The sequence below is a fragment of the Hirundo rustica genome, chromosome Z (assembly GCF_015227805.2).
Source record: "Hirundo rustica isolate bHirRus1 chromosome Z, bHirRus1.pri.v3, whole genome shotgun sequence".
NCBI classification, from domain to species: Eukaryota; Metazoa; Chordata; class Aves; order Passeriformes; family Hirundinidae; genus Hirundo; species Hirundo rustica.
In genome coordinates, this window is record NC_053488.1 from 11,484,337 (window position 1) to 11,498,619 (window position 14,283).

At 39.1% G+C, this 14,283-nt stretch overlaps 1 protein-coding gene across 1 annotated transcript in view; it reads right to left on the bottom strand.

Annotated features, from left to right (window-relative positions):
- The window catches only part of RAB3C (RAB3C, member RAS oncogene family), a 124,450-nt gene that overhangs the window by 20,226 nt on the left and 89,941 nt on the right, over positions 1-14,283 (bottom strand). The window lies entirely within an intron of this gene.

The window sequence follows — 14,283 nt, forward strand, 5'->3', positions numbered from 1 at the left end:
ATGTTTCAAACAAAGGATTTTCTTCAGGCTTATTACTACTACAGAGATAGTATCAAAATGGGTTGCACTTTTGCTTGCTAAAAATACAATTTTCTCCTGCCATCAACATTCTTCCTACACTTTTAGACAGAAGAGATGATACTTTCTCCCATTTTCACATTTTAATACAAACCTTATAATCCAGAGCTCTGAAAGAAAATCAGCATTAATCAATATTAATTTCTTATCTTTTACTTCTAAGGTCAGGATGTAAATTTAGCAGCAAAACTTCAAAAATTTCAAAGCTAGTTTGTCTTCCTTCTGTTGTTTCTCTCCAGCACATTTTTCTTCACGTCTTTGACCTACCAGAAGGTAAGCAACACTTACATTTTGCATTAAGCCATGGGCAGGGGCTGAGTTTGAACTCTGATTTACCTTCCATTTAAATTGTACAAGCCTTAACCATGACTGCAGCTGAATGGAAGAATCTGAGGCCTTGAAGCACCATAGGGACCAAGAGTGCTGGTGGTGAAACAGCTTACAATGCTCTTTGAACGTGAGAAGATAATGGGTGACTGAGAATCATACTCATGGTACCTCGCAGTTGCTGCCTGCCACAATTCTGCTGGTACCCAGATCTGCCCTGTATAAGGAAAACTCCACAGCTGGATCCAGGTTCAGCCAAGAGCGATGCTGCTGGTTATCTTTTTCTGGGAGCAATACCTGCCCTTGAAGGTAGCACAGGATACAGGAAACTTATTCCAAGCACTTACGCTTTTTCTTGGACTTGTGACTATGTCTGGCTCTAGGCTCTAAGTTTTTGGTGGAATATTCTGTCTCCATACGTTCAAGGGAGAGAGAAAAGACAGAGCATACCTCTTTCTGCCAGCCTGTCCTACACCATTTCCTCCCACTCTCCCCTCTTGGACAATACAGGGTGCTTAGGAAAATGGCAATAGAATAGAAACTAACTTCTATAACTACACACTTATGTGAGGATGCCCTGGAAAGGGATCCTATGGCATATCATGGACTATTTCTCTCAAAGTCTCTTTGACAAAAGATGAAATAGGTTCAAAAATCTGTCACTTAAATGTCTTGAAAACTGGTCTGCATGGGTACTGCATGGGTACTTTCACCAGTGACCCCTTCTCATAACACAGTCCTCATATCAACATATTGAGACCTGTCTGCAAACTCTTACATTCAGAAAAAAGATCATGATCTAGTCTGAGAACTGATTCTAGTAAAAGACATCCCCCAGCTCGCTTTGCTTACTGCAAAACCAGAGGGATGGCCAGGGGCAAAAGCTGCTGTAGCTATCATTGTGACCCTGGGTCCCACACTACTGCCTACAGGTTCCCTCTATGAGTCAATGAACCTCTAGGCCACGTCTGATGGGTTTGCAGTGCCAGACAGAGAAATGTAAAGGGAAGGATCACTGCCTCTAAGAGTGTTTTACTTTATCACAATGACCAAAAAGAAGCTGAGGCAAGTCCCAGACATTTTGTGCTACAGATTGTTCCCTTGGGCCTGACCTGATCTTTTCTTCAAGAAGTGGACACTGTGATCCTTTAAATCTGTTTTAATAGTAATTTGAGTAGGTGTAAGGTACTGTGATCAAAGAGAAGTCAGACTTCTCCATGTAATTATATTTTACTAAAGATACCGTTTCTCAGAATAAAAGGACCACATGCATTCACCTTGTCGGAAATGTCCTTTTGGAATCCTGCTGAGTGGTTAAGCGAAATAGAATTATTATTGTGGTTTTTAACCAGAACTACATTTGTAATCACAGCAACTTTGCAAATACTAGTAACTCAAATGTCAGAGTAGGCTAGTCCATTAAGGACTCTAAAAGAGCTTAGCTCTAAAAAATTAGTAGTTGGGAGCCAATTTATTCCCTTTATGTCAGCAGGAAATCAAATACATTTCAAAATAAAAATATACATTAAAGATATTAAGCTTTACACAAAGAATTACTTACATAATCTGTCAAGCTGAAATAGAATAAACTGATGAAGAAATATAGCCTGAAGAAATACCATCACACAACTCTAAAGGGCATTCATTCAGCCATGTTTTGCAGACTGGCTCCACAGCTCTACATGAGTTTCTCTCATTAAGAATGTAAGGTCCCTTCATTTTTATACAAATCTGTGCACTCAAATTCTTCTCATTACCAAAGCAACTTATTTTATTCATAGACATTTTTCATTCTGTCTTGTTTTTGTCTCATCTTCTAGTTATATTTTTTTTAAGTAATAATAAGAGGTCTTGTCCTTGCAAAAAAGTCCAAAGGGTTACATTCTGAAAAAGACTGTGGCGCAAAAAATACAACTGACTGAAAATTAGCCAAATGTATTCATACCGAACACCACACCAGCAGAAGCTTGATTCAAAGGATATAATAGGATTATCACTGTCATGTTTTTTTAAGACATATAGTTCCACTATTGATTTCTCTAGGTTTTGATTCCCACAACTCCCCACCAAAGCCAACACATAGGACACTTGAATAAAAAGAGATGTTTCTGTCCCTTGCATATATGACCTTTCAGATGACTGAGGCTTCTGATTAATCCAAAACACAAACAGTTGTCCTTGTGAAGAACTTCAGCTTCAGGAAGATTTAAGACATGAAAAGGCAAAGATGATGTTTGCAGTAAGCTGAAAAAGACAGCTCTTGCTCACTCTCAGTGACCCGGTATATGTCAGTTTTACCGTGTAAATCTTTCCCTTTCTAATTTTATGGTAGGAAGGAAATCTGCATGATGCTTAAATTTTTATAATGTATAAACAACAGAGGTGAAGATTAATGGAAGAGTGCAATGATCCATTACTATCCATGATCAACATGATGTTTGTTCTCCCTGTACTGCAATTCTACCAGCCCCTTGTCAGAAAAGAGCACTTCCTGAATGCAAATAAAAACAATGCTATTGTCTTAAAACATTGAGATCTTCAAATAACTGCCCAGGCAACAATAGCAGGGGACCTGTGTGTGCCCTTGGTCAGCTTGCAAGGAATGCTGCACAGTGTGACAGAGTGGGGTTCAGGAGTATGCAGCCCCAGCTGGCTGAGGCAGCTGAGATGCTGAAAGCCATGGCAAATAGCACAGAGCAATACGGGGGAGTTGCTCTGATGTGGAAACAAGACTGTTCGCATTAGATTAGGGGATAAAAGTTCATCTGCACCATCACACATCTTTTGGATAAAAGAAGTGCAGAGAGATTATAGCAGGAGAAGAGCGCTCATATAACATCTCAGCCCTACCTGCTTTCAGGCTTATTCTAGGAAACATTAGACTGTCCAAAGCCTATGCCCACTAGCCTAGTGGAACACAAGCAAACATGCAGAAGTCCATAAACCATCCACAAAAAACAATTCCCTCTTCTTAAGAGTGTACAGAGCCGAAGCTACCTCAGCTGCTTGTGATTCCTCTTGTGGGAAGTCCACTTGAGAAATTTCCTTAGAGCTCAGGGTGAGAAAAAGTGCTTCAACTCAGTTTGCAGAGCTCTCCTTTGAGAAGTCCCTTTGGGAGTGCTCCTTGAGGCTCAAGGAAAGAAAAAAATACTTCAACCCATGAGCCTTTGCAGTTCTATGTTAATGTTCCATAACCCATTGGTTATTCCCCTTGCTCCTGGTTTTTACCCCTCCTGATTGGTTCTTTTTGGCTCCTTCTCCTGATTTGTCCCTTTCCCAACTACTTTCTCCATCGGCCAAGTTGCGAAACCCCGCCCCTGGCTACCCTATATAATCCATCTACCCCCCCCTGCTGGGACCGCCTGGCTCTCTTTCCCTCCGGACCTTGTGTAACGAAGGAGCTCTCCAGGAGATCAGAAAGGGCCCGTCTCACTGCTTTTGTTCCTGTGTCACCCAGGGTGGCAAATACAGCTCTGCTGCTCAGGCAGCCACATAAAAAGCAAATCACTCTGCACTTGATAGCGCACCTTAGAGCTGATCATGTTGCACCTAAGGGTTAACAAAGAGCAAATCACCCTCAGCCTGAGAGTACCTGTGCCTCCATCAATCTAGGTGTCTTTTTAAAGATGCTTCTAGTGAGGAAGGTTGCGGCACCTTCACCACCGGACCTGACTGTGCCATGTACTAAAGCAGGTTACCAAATTAAGACTCAGAAAAAGACCTGGAAACCACATCCAGGTCCCTTCCAGGGTTGTTCCAAGAAAGTCCCAGTTCCGCTGTCCAGGATGAAACCCATGACTGCAAGTCAACACTGGAGGCTTATGCCCAGGTGCCAGAAACTGAGGAGACTGGGATCCAGGGGCAGCTACTGGGCAGATTGAGATTGAGCCCAGCTGATGGAGGGAGCCACAATATGTGTGTCGTCAAAGATACATATTCTCATGAGTGGACCTCGATATTGCACTGTTTTGGAGGGGAGCAGTGTGAGGAGGATGATGCTCTTGGTGTTTGTGGCAGCACTCTGGGTGGTCCTGGGTGTTTTTGTCTGCAATGTGTGTGTATATGGTCATGTGTATATGCATAAATATGTGTTGTACCTTTGTGAGTTATGTGCACATGGCCTGCTGGCAATAGATCTTCAGCCTCACTACCGGTTGGACCTGGGGCTGGAGCTGCAGCAGCCTCTCCCCTTAGTCAGATCCAGCAGGATACATTTTCCACTGAGTTCAGGCTTAAATTGGCTGTGCATGGGTAACATTGCATTGCTTCCGGGAAAAACTGCTACAGAAGGCAAACCTGCTGTTTGCTGCACTCAATATATTTCAGGTTGCACCCACTGCTGGCATACCTTGAGTTTACTCTGAATATTTTTTCAGATGTTCACTTTTTACTAACTCATCTACATCCAGGACAAATATTCATATAACCTGGAATAGTCTCTAGTATATTTTCACCCACAGACTGCATGGAATTGCAAACAAAAAATTCAGTAAAAAGAGAGTAAATATACCAGGAATATGAACTTTTAGAGATAGCATCAATCTATTCACCACTCTTTGGACCAAGTCCTCCAAGGATGCTTGCTTACCATAGAGAGGCTGGTTTCTACAAGGTTTTTAGATTAATTATGTAGTAAGTCACATGCATGGACAGCAAGAGAAACACCTTAACAAGAATGCTCCAGAGAGTGCTCGGCATAATGTTAATTCCAGCAAGTTTGGGAAATATGTTGTACTTCTGAAGTTTTGATTTATTAAAGGAATACTCAATGAACTGGAGTGCATCATCTTGCCAGGAGAAAGAAATTTTAAAAACCTCCAAATCTAAGCAAAATTTCATACAAACAAAAACCAAATTAAAGAAACATCTACCAAACTGGGGGTTTTTTGTTTGTTTGTTTTTTGTTTGTTTGTGTGTGTGTTGGTTTTTGGTTTTTTTTTTTTTTTTTTAAGTTACTGTTATACTGAGTCTACAGAATAATCCTTAAAATTTTCCCATCTTTGTCTACAGCATGGTGACTGCAAAGTCCATTAGCTGAATTATTAGATGTCATAATGTAATGGTAGGATCTGAGACAGAGTCTAGGTTATCTCTTCTTTCTCAGTTTTTTTATTTGGTGAGAGGCAGTATCAGAGAAGCAACTATGAGTTTGGAAGAGTTTCCAAAAGTATTCAGTGTCCCCAGTTGAACTTCCTGTCTTTGTTTGTTAAAGATGTATCAAGTGCCCATGCCTCTCTGAGCAGGAAGGATTGCTCTCCAGCTTTGTCAGGAGACATAGTTTTCCTTCTTTAATTGAAGCAAGGATGGGTCTCTTTCCCCTTACCCCAGTCTCCATCCTGTGATGTGGAAAGACACAACCACTGCGCTCTCCAGCCCCTTGTACAGACAGGGATGGTAAGGGAAATCTCTGTCTTCCACATCTTTTCAGATCATGCCACAAATCCCTTCCCACCCTCCTTGTTTGTGAGGAGCATTGATCCACTTCCCATTCAAGCCAGCTTTTCCACAGAGTGAGTTTGAGGTCTCCTTCATATAACCAAGTATTTTTTACACTTCAGTGTACACCATAGGCTCAATTTCTTTTTCCCATGCCCTCTGTGTCTCCTGAACTCTTATTATTCCCAGAAATATTGATAGGTTATGTGCCTTTAGAATGTCCCAGCATCTTGGGGTTTACCTACCTCTTCTCTCTCTCATGCTTATCTTTTGGATATGATGAAAATGAGGTACATGTAGGATTATTCTGTATGGCATATTCAATGACCACAATGCTCAGTCTTTATGGCCATTTAGAATCTGCCTCTATACCAGCTGCCCTGCACTGGGTGCTTAGACCTTGCTGCAGGCAGGGCAGGGAGACAGGTGGCCTCAGGCTTTTCATCTGTTCTGCCAGTAAATAATCTAGTATTAGTGGGAGACAAGCCACTCAAAATATATAAACCTACCAACCAAAACCCCAACTCAGCTCTCTAACTGGAATTTTGAAGAGTACTAAGGTAAAAAATTTGAAGCAGTCTTAACAAAAACAAGACAAAGGGTCCTGGTGTACTTGAATACTAAACTTTTTGTGGCCAGTTACTGACATAGAAGGAATATATTAGAAATTACTAGTAATTACATCAGTAATAATAAAAAGAATATGCTAACATTTGCCAGACTTTAAATTAAATTAATTAAATTAAATTAAACAGAAATAGAACTATCTTTAAGAAATAGCTCAGGATCTTTTCTCCTCTACTGACAAGGAAAATCTGGATATTTTCAACTTTTGACATTTTTCTACTTCTTTCATCTTTTTGTTATACTCTACCTGCAGGCTATAAAATCTCCATGATTGTGACTAATACAAAGTCACAAAGTTTTATCTCTTGCAGTTATGAACCCCTTAATAATTATTGAAGCCATTACTGAAACCCTTAAAAGAGTTTAAAATCTAGTGGACATTCTAGAATCTTCACTTCTATCCAGAATGACATATTGAATCTGTGGTGTTTATTTTCAGTGATGGCACTGGCACGCACTGACTGCAACTGCTTACGAACATACGACAGAGAATAGGCAAAGACATCCCAGGAACACAGAAGTCATGAAAATCGATGGAGAAGCGCAATGAAAGGGGGACAAAAATGAGAAAAATAAATTCACTCCACCCTTAGTACTACAAAACAGCAAGAGGAAAATGATCTGGGGAGAATGGATGTGCTAAGGATAGGTTTAGTGGAGGTAGCTTAGTAAGTAGGGCAGTTTGAGCTGCAGATTGTAGTCTGGGGGGCAGGAGTTCCAGGAAAAATAAACCTGAGCTACTCTTTGCATAACAAAAGGCCTGGGAACCTGTGTTGTCAGCCAGCTGACTGGACAATCAGACACAGCAGGAACTGATGACCCCAGACTTTTAGAGAGTTTAGACTCTGAGGGTATAAAGCATGTCTTTAGTAAAGGTCCCTCCTCAAAGGCACCAACTCGAGCTTTTTGTTACTGCACCGTGATTAAATTATTTGAAGGATGTAGATGTCTGAGACTCTATTATAGGAAAGGTAAGAGAGCCAAGGAGGAAACCTGGTCTGACTGTGTGAGTGTGGGGTGTGCTGGGAGTTGAACGGTCAGGGTCACTGGAGCCACACACTGTGAAGAGGCTTTGGTCCCAGCCCAGGTGGGGCAGGTGTGGCTCTTGGATGTTTGGACAGGAAAGTTTCCTTTACACAAATAATAGCAAAAAATGAGATACATCAACCCATCCATGCTTCCAAAAGAGCAGGATATATGAATATTGCTCAAGACTGACCATATTTGATGTGTCAGTTGTTTATACAATACTGTGTGTTCTGTCTGGATTGAAGGTCAAATGAAGAAAAATGCCTTATGATTGTGAAAAAACCCACTGATTTGGAAGAAACCAGAACAATGCCAATTATTCACCACTTCTTCTGACAGGTTTTATCTTCCTTGTGCAGAGCCAAAGAATGCACACTGTGCAAAGAAAGGCTACACATTTAACCTTTCCTTGGAGGAAGATAGACTGATGATGCAGAAGACGCATGACAGGTGCGACACTAACAAATTTCTGGTTCATTATCAGCCAGAAAGCCAGTCAAAATGCACGTTACCCAGAGTATCACATGTTTTCATTGTTCTGGTAAGAATTGCATCTACTTTAATGAAAAACCCTTCACTACAAGCTTCTGAGGCCTTAACTTTATTTTTTAGAAAACCACATTACCTTTCAGTTTTGACAGGCTGTAAAGATACTCAAAATTAATCCAGTTCTTTTGAAGATAAAACTGAGCTGATCTTTAATATGTGCATTTTTATAACTTTATGCAAGGAAATATGAAATTTTGCAAAAGGTTTAGTTACCTAAAAACAAAAAAAAACACCATAGGAAGCAGGGATAACAGCTAAAGTTTGAAGAACTGACATTCTTTGTGCATTTATGACATTTATTCTTATTTATTCTTGGTGATATTCTGTTAATTGTAATTGAAATTACATAATTGTAATGAGGAAGAATACGCTTACCCAGTGATGTCCACTGTGAGTCTGCATTTAGCAGAATGCAATAAGAACTGACTGAGCATTAATAATTACACAATTCCGTGTGATAATTTGGAGGCATTATAGATGTCAATCAACCAGTATTGTCTTTCTAGTCAAACATCTCTAGCTGTTCCTACTCTGCCCACAGAAGTGCCTTCCCATACAGAGTTCTCTGCTGAGTACTTTATTGAGTTACATTTCACCTTTCATGTAATATACAAATAGTTTTTGAAAGAGTCCATGTACAAGATTTGGTGCCTTTTCAGTACAGTGTTGTTTCAAATAAGAGTACCAAGTGTCTGTTACTGCCTGAAAATTATTTTCTGGCATTAAAATGCAAATCCATTGGGTAATGATCTATGATATAAAATTAATATATTGTTGGCAAAAGACATTAAGTTTAAACTCTAATTTTTACATACATCTCTTTAGTTGGAGTTACAATGAAGGACCAGAGGTCTACAGGGCATACTTAATTTGTGTTAATCAGATTGTAGATGTCCTTATTTTTTGCACCTTTGGCACAATCTTTGCAAACTGTTTTTTTCCACTGCCGTCACATACACCTTGAACCTGCTTTCCAATACCAGTGTAACAAGAGCCCAGCATGAAATTACTGCATTAATAAAAATAAAAGACTGTGCTCTAAGTTAGTGTTATATTCTGTATCCATCCTCCCCAGTACCTCCTGTGCCTGAGTTCTGATGGCCCCTTCTTTAGAGAAAAAGCCCTCCAGGTGGGGTGTTTTCCTGTAGCTACGCAGCTAGAACACCTCAGCCCTAGGCAAAGAGTAAGGTCACCACACACAGTCCACTGACATTGCACACACTGGAGACTGTTTTGTCATGGAGACAGATAATTGAGAATTTGTGGGAGAGTTAATGATCTAATCCAAGGTACAGTGGGCTTTGGCTGAAGGTGTGCAGAATTCATAAAAGAGAGTAAATTTCTTGACAGTCAATAGAATTTCTTCCTTTTCTGGTGTGTAGTACAGACTGGTTTTCCAAGCTTTATTGTTTAGAAAAGTAGAATGGATATTTACAAAAACAGTGAATAATACACAAAAGTGTGTTAGACACGAAGGGCAAAGAGATCTTCCCAGCAACTTCCTTGTATTTTTTATCAAGGTAAAACAATATAAAGTACATCTCAATATTTAATTCTTATTCACAAGAATTCAAAAATCCTCTTTTACAACAATGTTTACTTATGGGCAGACCAACTAATATCACACATTTTTCACAGTAGGACACATGTTAATGAAGAGTTTTTATGTCATGTATAATGCCACAAGCTGTGTCATATTGTGGGAAGTGATTTAACAACTCACCACACAGACAAAAGGCTGTACATTTTAATTTTCTCCCCACTGAGAAACACACCATTAAATTATCATCCTTCAAAGCTGCTACCACACATGCACAGTGAAAACAATCCAAAAAAAACCCAGGGGTTTGAAAAGAGATGGAAAAAAAATCTTTATAGGAAAATAATATTCATGGAACAATAAAAGGCAAAATACAGACTGCAGTTGTACATCTTTTGATTATCCCCTTGTTTTCATGTTCCAGATGCTTCCACATAAATGATTCTGTTTATCGCCAATTTATGTTGATTGCCCAGGCTGTTGCTGGAATTCCAAGTAATGACCCTAATCAATCCAGCTGATCTTAACTCTAGTATTTGAAAAACAGAGCTATAAAACAAGGGACTTATAAAGAAATTTACTAAAACAACTACAGGGTCTGCTTGAGTATATTGCACTTTCAAGTAAATGAGCAATTTGTGGTCACTTAAATTTTTTTTTGCTTGTCATTTTGTATTCTTATATATAAGGAAACAGATACAGACAGATATGTATGTGTCCTCATTTTCTATTTTTCTTTCTTACAGTAATGAGCTTTTGATAATCTACAAAAATATATAGTTAAGATAGAAATACTGATGCTGAACAAGTTCTTTTGGTCCTAGATTCTCATATCTAAAACTTTCCTCTTCACTACACCTACAGCTGTTCCCTAACCCTGGACTGAATAGCCTACCAAAGAGACTCTTGTACCTGGGATTACTGACTAGTCTCTCATGCCTAGCCCCAAAGAGCACCTACCCAACAGTGGCATTTTGAGAGTAGTGAAGTTGTTAAAGGCATGGTCAAGTTCTTTTGTTTTGTACCAATATTGAGAGTTCTATAGCAATCACTGAGCTGAATCACACAGGGTTTTTTTAGTTTGTTTTTTTTGGTTTTTTTTTGTTTTTTTTTTTTTATTGTGGGGTTTTTGTTTGTTTTTTTGTTTTTCTTTTAAATATCAAATCCAGATTCATATTTACAATACATATGGCAAGTATCTGCCAACAGGACATCCCTATTTTAAGGAAATTGTGATTAAACAACTCTCAGGAACTCTGAGTTGACCCTGACTTTTTACTGTCAAATCTCATTATATGCCTTGCACATTTATTGACCTCAATACCTTTCTACCTATTTCATGAGGAATGACTTGCAAGTTTCTCTCACTTATGAAATTCACTTCTTTGGATTCCATTTCCTCTATTGTTTCACCTTTCAATTTTTGTTATGTTTAAATGAACTCTGCTATTATTATCTTGTGTACAGTTGTCTTAGGCAATTTGGGGCTATATTTCTTATTTGGTATTTTCCATTAATTCCTTCATAAACAATTCAGTCTTATGTGCACATAAATTGAGTCCTGAAATGCCTGTGTTAAAGTATTAGAGATGGAGTTGAAACTAATCATACCTAATTGTAATCACTGAAATATCTTACCAGGTTACTGAAGCCACCTGTGATAAATTATTACGACCTATGCTTGTTAAGGATTCATGAAGCCTGCAAGTATCAGGACAATCACGTGAATTATTTTATTTCTTGATGAGAGAGACAGCATTGTTTTACTAAAACATCAAGGATATGTTTCTTCTGTTAATATTATTTTACACAAAATTGATACAAATCCTAGCAGAATTATTTTGTCTTTAAGGTTGTTGATTCTCCCACTGTGTCCATGCAACCATACATTTTTGGAAGCAATTTCCCTGTGCAGCTATACACTTGCAAACACACTGGATTTGAGGTCTGAAATTGTGAAATGTGGCCTAGTTTTCAGTTAAATATGTGAGCTTCTGACTTTTGTCACAGATATCTGGAACTGAATTGACAAAATAGCAACTATCTTAATCTCACTGTTTACTGATACTAACTGGTTAACTAATTGAGTATGAGTTACACAATTGTACTGATGCTTTGGGGGTGTTGGTAGTTCGTTTTTTTTTCCTTCAAGGTCACGAGTGTAAATTTTTAATTTGTCTGACCACATTTTGCTTTTGGGGTACTACTGATCAAAATTCATTCTGTGAAGGCTTCCAGTGGCCAAAGACAACAGTAAAAACCATTTCCCTGTCTACATCTTGTCCGGCACAGGGTGGCAGGATTGTCTTGCTGACTCACAGAAGACAGAGGGAGGCATTAGACTTCAGATTTTATTTTTTTATAGACTTTTTTTAAGGGGGTGGGGGGGAAAGGGTTGTGTATTCATTCAGAATGTCACTAGTGCTGCTACATGATTCACATACCAAAAGAAGGTGTTTATAGATATATATGGGCACATATATGTATCTTTTTGCCTCTCAAGCCCTATCTAGGGCTTGAATCTACTTCTCCATCACAGTTCTGCAAACAAAGATATGGTGTTTTCTTCTGAACCCAAAAGTCAGATTTAAAAGCAAATCCTGAATATTGCAGATGTTAACAGCAACACATGCAGGCATAAATACAACATTCTGGTGAAACATAGAGATTGGATGTAAAACTTTTTAATACCCTTAAAAACTGAACACAGTGGCATTTCAACAAGCTAGAGCTCTCTCCTAGGGCACATGTTGAACTTTCAAAAATTAAAGTTTATCTTGCTTTGCCTGTAAGGTCTTTAAAGCATACTGTTTGGACCATGTTCACTAACATATTTCAAAGGTTACAGCTTCTTTCTGTTGTTTTTTTTTTTTTTTTTTTTTAAAAAAAAAAAAGTTTAATGTTATTTTATTGAGATTTTGTCACTGACTTCAGTGGGTAAACACACCTCTCAGAGGACAGAACCATGTCCACTAAACAGGTGTTTGGGTAGACAGTAATCTTTGTATGGAAAGATTGCAAGGACAAGCATCAGAAAATCAAAAGCTCATCAGTAAATTGCTCTGTATTGTGGAGCAGAGTGAAGTAATGTACTGAAAGATCAAAAGAATAAACCATTTTCTATGCATAGCCAGAAATGAAAGTCTGGAATATCAGACAAGTAATTGTGAATTAATGAGTCGGACACCAGGTCTTTATAAGGTATGGAGCAGAGGAAGACGGAAAAATTTCAGGGCTTGGTTTATGGCAGACTCCGTGGTCAGCTGAGTGCACCTCTGTGTACATGGCAGAACTGTGGATGGGTTAGCACCTCCTGCCATCCAGCCTCCTTTCATCACTTGATCCTTTTGCCCAAAATGGTGCCTCAATCCCAGTGAGTGTGTCTTGGGAATTACCCTTGTTTTTCCTCACTGACCAGCAGAGTTAAGAAGGATTGAAAGGGAAGAGCGACAAATCTGAAAAGCCTGATGGTATTAACCACCAGTTCTTACAACAGAGAGGCTTTGGCTGGTTTAATCTAGAAAAATTCCTGTATTTCAATGAAGCTAAAATCTGCATAGCAACATTCAAAAGTGAGGTCTCTGTTGTTCACAGATGAATGTGAGGTTAGAGCAAACCTGGCTTCATTTATACATGCCTTTGTATGTATGAACAGCATCTGTTGGGATTAGAGTAAGAAATCACTGGGTATAAAATTTTACAGCTCAGAAGCTTCAGCTAGCCCTCACTGTCGTCTTAGTAATGTGTGCCACTCAGCTCATTTAGCCCTGTAAGCATGAGGGTCACTGATCAGAGACACTGATTGAAGTGGTTAGTTCCTGGCTCTGCAAAATTTTACTGAGGTGTGAGGGTAGATTTCAAGATTTAACCAAGGCAGCTAAAAGGTCACCTCAAGATTGTCCTCTAAAATAAGGTTGATAGCTCTGCTCACACTCATGAGGAGCCCTCCATGAGTAGGCTTTTATACAATAGATTGTGGATTTACAGACTGGGGAATTGCCAGCGGGACACATCAAGGGCTGAAGGGAAGCTCAGTGGTGCTCTTTTAACACACAGACACAGACACAAACACACACAAAAAAAACCCAAACAAACAAACAAACAACAACAACAACAATAAAAAAATTCAAGCAGGTGTACACTTATCAAGGTTTGTGTTCAAAGACACAAGTGATGACTACCTCTCTCACACAGACAGTCCATATAAATGAATTGATGCAATCCAAAGCCAATCTGGAGCAGAAATGTGGGAGGTTTGGGAGGGGAAGCAGAATGCAACGGAACTACTACTTCAGTTGCAATACAATTGAACTACTCTCTTTTCTTGAGAGCCACGCAGAGTACATTCAGAGAAACAGAGCTGGTCTCATGGACCTAGTGCTTCTCATGGCAGCGCCCTGACCTCCAGGTGAGCATTGATAGTTTCAGCCTTTCAATTAGAAAAGAGAAGATAATTTGAACAACAAGGTTTAAATCTGTATCCTCCTTTCCCATTTGTCACAGCACTGCTGAATAGATCAATCATTCCATAAACAAATTTTAACTTCTTTTTCTGGACATCTGGCAGGGGAAGGACTTAGAAGGGAAGAGAGGGTATGACTGAAGCAAATTGTGAGTTATCTGAAAGCCATTCAGTTGAGTAATAAAAAGGGATATGCATGAAAAGATACTAAGTGATAATGAAGCATCTTTCCTAA